The sequence below is a fragment of the Tupaia chinensis genome, unplaced genomic scaffold (assembly GCF_000334495.1).
Source record: "Tupaia chinensis unplaced genomic scaffold, TupChi_1.0 Scaffold145659_1, whole genome shotgun sequence".
In the NCBI taxonomy this organism is placed as follows: Eukaryota; Metazoa; Chordata; class Mammalia; order Scandentia; family Tupaiidae; genus Tupaia; species Tupaia belangeri.
In genome coordinates this window covers 1,310,217-1,315,978 of record NW_006205516.1, presented here as the reverse complement: position 1 = coordinate 1,315,978, position 5,762 = coordinate 1,310,217, and positions in this window count along the sequence as shown.

Below are 5,762 nucleotides of genomic sequence, written 5' to 3'. Positions count from 1 at the left end.
TCCAGCGACATAGCCATTATGCTAACTGCTGGTCCCTCTGGCATGAGTTTCAAGCCTCTGGATCTGGGACTCAAACCCTGGTCAGCCATGTGGGAGTCCAGCCATGTAACCAATACATCATCTCCTGGCCCCAAGAATGAATTCTTTTTTTGTGTCTGTGTATTTTTTTTTTCAAAGAATTATTTTACTTAACTTTATTTTTTATTTTACCAGAGAGGGACAGAGTGAGAGTGAGAAGGAGAGAGAGAGGAGAGAGAGAGAGAAAGTGAGAAAGCAAGCTGTCAGGTCTGGGACACGAACCTTGGTCAACCGTGTGGAAGTCCAGTGTCCTAAACCACCATGCTACCTGCTGGCCCCCCAAGAATGAATTCTTTAAAAAATTTTAAATGTATTTCTTTCTTGAGAGAGAGAGAGAGGGAGAATTATGTACCCGTAATTTGTCTTGTCATGCCTCGATCTTCTGCCACAACACAGACATGCCTGCAGATGCACCCAGTATGTTCAGGCTGACCTGGGATCCACCCCCACTCCCCAGGCCTTCTCATGTGACTCCACTGTCACACAGCAGCACTCTACCACCTCTGCCACCATGGATGAGCCACACTAAGAATGAATTTTAAGTGTTCTATCTCCATGATGTTTCCAAAGGCACTGGAGGGCAGATAAAGATAGTTCTAATCAAAATGTTGTACCCCATAAATATGTACAATTATTATGTCAATTTAAAAAATGGGAGTTTTGGGGCAAGCAGGTAGCATGATGGTTAAGTTACTGGACTCCCACCTGGCTGATACGAGTTTGCTCCCACATGGCTGATCGCAGTTTGAGTCCCAGACCTGGCAGCTTGAAAATCACACCGAGCACATATGTGTGTGTGCCCAAAATCCCAGGAGGAGAGTGGAAGAGAAGGGACTGTGGCATGGTCAAACCCCCTGGAGGATGATTTCTCACTTTCCCTCTCACCGTCTCTCTCTCTCTCTCTCTCTCTGACAAGTACACATGCCCCATGGCAAAAAAAAAAAGAAAAGAAAAGAAAAGAAAAGAAAAGAAAAAGTGAGATTGTTTTATAGCCTTGATATTCAAGCTGCATTCCACTAGCCCCACCAATGTACCTATGCTATACACACACTTTCCCCTTTCCGAATCTACTGCTTTCTTTTAGAAATCTCTCTGTAGCTGCTACCACTCCCCAAACCTATCTTTCACTGGCTGGCATTGGCTTGTCTACTCTGGCAGGAGTCCATGTTCTAGGCTTCTCCTAACTTCCTCTCTTTTCAGACTTGCCCTGCCTCATTTCCTGTTCCTGTGGGCCTCTATTCCCTCCTAAGACATTTGGGCAATTCATCCTTGCTAATGTGGTCAAGGAAGGTTACCATTCCTGGAAAAGATTCACATTACAAGGAGTTCATGGGTTACTATTCCTGGAAAAGATTCGTATTACAAGGAGCCTCCCCAAACCATGCTACCACTTTCATGGTAGATTTTCAAAAAATCTTTTATTTTGGGAAAATTCAAACTTACCCGAAAGTAGGAAAGGTCATTATAATGAATGACCATGAACCCATCACCCAGCGTCAACGATTATCATCATGGTTAATCTGGTTTTATCTCTACTTCCACTCATTCTCTACTCCCCACACAATGAGTCAGTGTGAAGCAAAGTTCAGACATTATATCATTTCATCTGTAAATACTTCAGTTTTTTTATTAACAAAAACTGCACGTAACTGCCATATCATTATCAGACTTTTAAAATATAACAAAAGGCCAGCCTGTGCGCCTAGTGGTTGAGAAAGCTGGATCCGGTCTGCAAGGCGCGGTTCTTCAGCCTGTTGCTCCCCTCTCGCCAAGGAGGGAGAAGGGGGCTGGCCCTTTGGATGAGAGGACGCCGGCCTTGACCACGAATGCTCAAGGCACCACGCTGGAACCATGCATGGAGAACCGCCCGCCCTCAGACCTGTGCGTTCTTCTCTGCTAACCTAACCAGGCACCCGTTTTCCTCTCTACCTGGTTGATCCTGCCAGTAGGGTATACTTGTCTCAAAGATTACAGAGAATGCTCCAGAACATTCCAGCATCTCTTTGCCAAGGACAAGGCCTGTACATGGATCTGATCTTAGAGGAATCCAAATTGTGTAATGAAATCCAGCTGCTCCACGTGGATGTAGACTGGAACTTCACATTAGACATGAGGAGCAGTTTGGTTCTGGTTCCAGGCCGTGAAGAAACTCAGTGACAATGAGAGCATGCGATATCATTTCACAACGCATACATGTATTGCCTATCAAGCAAGTCAAGGATATTACCAACACATCGTTGTCAACAGTACTCAAGATACCCTGTTCTGCCACACCCCTCTTTTCCCCCACCCCACCTCCTGTTGGGACCCCGACCCCATTTCCTGTCCCATTCCCTTACCCCACTCCCTCTCTTCCCCCTACCCCACCCCACTCTATGCCTCCCCATCCCTCCTACACCCTTAGCCCACCTCACCTCCTCCGTGGCTACCCCTGGACCCCACAAGGACCATCATGGATGTGTGGAATCTGCTCTTCTGGTCCATCCTTTTCAGTTGTCCACACGACACAGAAGTGAATAGTATCGATGGTGTCCCACGTATCGAATCCCTGTTTCTACTCAAGTCATTGCCTTGAAGAAGCATTTAGAGTGAAGATGTTGAGGTTTCAAGAACGTACACTTAAATCCTGAGTAATCTGTGTAGGCGGTTATCCCAATCAATTTGAAGTTACTCAATGGCACGCTTTGTCTTTATTCACATACGAGTGTAGTAGAATCAAAATCACAAATCTCAGAGCAATCCCACCCTATTTGTGTCATTTGTATTATTTTCATCTCTGTTTTATTAAAGAAGTAAAATTCTATTTTTTTCCTACCAGAAGTCATGTTTCCATTCAGTGAGCAAAACAAGTGCATGGTTTCAATGGAAACACTACACTTTAAAAACAAAACTAAATTAAACTAAACTAAATGCAGTAGTTCCCCCTTCATGGGCATGGGATACTTTCTAATACCTTTGAGTGCATACCCGAACTGCACAGAGCACTCAGACCTATACATACTATGTTTTTCCCTTTGGAGGTGTTTCTCAATTTATGATGGGATTATGTCCTTCAACACCTGTCATAAATGGAAAATGTCATAAATGGAAAATGAGTTTATTAATACAGCTACTCAACCAAGCATTGTAGCCTGGCCTACCTTCAGTGTGCTCAGAATGCTTGCTTTAGCATGTGGTTGGGCAAAATCAACTAACAGCTTATTTCATTATAAAGTGTCAAATAGCTCATGTAATTTACTGAAAACGACTGAATGTGGGAAACAGAATGGTTTGTGGGTACTTGAAGTATGTTTTCTTCTGAGTGCATATTGCTTTTGTATCGTCCAAAAGCAAAAAGCTGAGGCTGAACGTGAGGTGAGGGGGCCTCTGACAGCTGCAGTATGGCCCATCCCATTTATTGACTAGAGCAGGCAGTTAACAGTGTGCGGAAAATATTAAAAAGAAGAATAAACTACAGTAAAAGAAAAATCAATTGATAATGACTTGGCACTTAGAATCATGTAGGTAACAGCACATAAACTACAAAGCTTGGGGGGTGGTTGGGAGATGGTGTGGTGGTTGGGGTACTGGACCCCCACATGACCAACCACAGTTCAAGTCCCAGACCTGGCAGCTTGCTTTCTTTCTCTCTTTCAGTCTCTGGTCAAGTTGAATAATAATAATAAATTAACTTAAATGTGAGACCAACAGCTGGTGTAATGATTATGTTGCAGAACTCTCATGTAGTCACCCACGGTTTGAGTCCCAAACTCGGTGACTTAAAGCTCATGCCAGGCGAGTGTGCATGCATGCCCAAAATCCCGAGAGGAGAATGGAGGAGAAGGGACTGTGGTGTTGCCATCCCCCCAGGGGGTGATTTCTCACTTTCTGTCTCTCTGTCCCTGTCTGTGTCTCCAAGGAGTTGTATCGTCCAAAAGCAAAAAAAAAAAAAACAAAAAAAAAAACAAAAAAACTGTTAGGCAGAATCATCCCAAATTAGGAAACAACCATACTATGATAAAGCTGAATTTAAAAATTAGATCCCATAGGAGATAAACAATAACTAATCTAAAATAGAACTTACAATGTGCTATGATGAAACCTATATAAATATAATTTCTCTTTCTTAAAATATGTTATTGTGTTGTACTCACCTATTTTTGGACCATGGTTGACTACAGGCAATAAGTAAGGAAAACAAAACAACAGGGAAGGTGTGTGTGAGGTCTACCATGTTAGATACTTCATGAGACTGTTGCTCTTCCTGCTCACCTTGGCTGTGGGTTGGATGAAAAGAGACAGGGAAGTTTACTGTTTCCTGTGCAGGGTAGAAAGGTAAAAAAATATTCATGATTTTCTGTTCTTATTTTCTTAAAGCAGAACTTTTTTTTTTTTTAATTTGCCAGAGGGCACATGCACTTGTCAGAGAAAGACACACAGAGAGAAGGTGAGAAAGCACGTTCCCATAGGGTATGGTCACACCACAGTCCCTTCTCCCCATTTTCTTTTTGAGATTTTGGTATGCTTGCAAATGTGCCTGGCGTGTTTTTCAAGCCACTGAGTCTGTTGCTCAAACTGCACACGTGGTGTCCAGACACTTAGGTGCTTTAATTACCACAGCACCACTGGCCTCTAACAACATTCTCAAGAATGTCTTTTCATACATATTTATTTTTTTGAGAGGTTTTTGCTATAGGGCGTGTGCACTCGCCAGACAGACAGAGACAGAGAGACAGAAAGCAAGAAATCATCCCCCAGGGGGGATGGCCATGCTGCAATCCCTTTCTTCCCTTCTCCTCTCGGCATCTTGGGCACGCATGCACACGTGCCCTGCGTGAGTTTTAAGCCACTGGGTCCGGGACTTAAACTGTGGTCGGCTACATGGGAGTTCAGTGACATAGCCATTACGCTAACTGCTGGTCCCAAGAGTGTCTTCTTGACGGTGTAATAATATTCAAATATCTTGGCAAAATTTTTGAGATGAACTCTGCACCTGGTCGGTACGTAAAACTTTCAAAAGAGAAAATGTGTTCTAGGGCTCAGGACAATGTTTCTTGCATAGTGGAAAAATGAGGGCCTGACTGGATTTCATTTAGTTCTGTTGCTGTCCTGTCTTGTGGGGATGACTGGTTTGGGAAACCCTTTTCACTCATTCTGGAAAAGTTCTCTGTTATTTCTGTTGTGGCTGATTCATTTTCTCTGTCTTCCATTTCCTTTGTGATTTGGTTATGTTCAGTTTTAGCAGTCAGAGAAAATGGTAGGACTTGATTTGTTCACACTGATGATCAATTCAGGTATCCACTTTTATTTAAGGTTTCTAAGATGCTTTCTGGGAACTGAAAGAAGCATAAATATTTTTTTTTTCCTGGATACTTTTAATATAATTCTTGATTCTGGCCATTATAGATAATAGACTTTTTTTGGGGGGTGGGGGGGCAAGTCAGCTTTATTGGCACAGGGCGGGCTCAGTCCTTCTTGGCAGCCGCCTTCAGCACGGCGGCCAGCACGCCAGCACGTTGCTCAGCTCCTCACGCTTCCTCTGGGCGAGGATGTGCGTCCCCACCCGCTTCTTGAACGTGAGTGCGCGCCTGTCCTTGGACACCTTGAGCAGCTCCATGGCGTGCCGCTCCTAGGGGGCGAAGCCGCACACCTCCCGGATCATGTCGCGCACGAACTTGGGTGTGCTTGGTGAGGCGCCCGCGGGG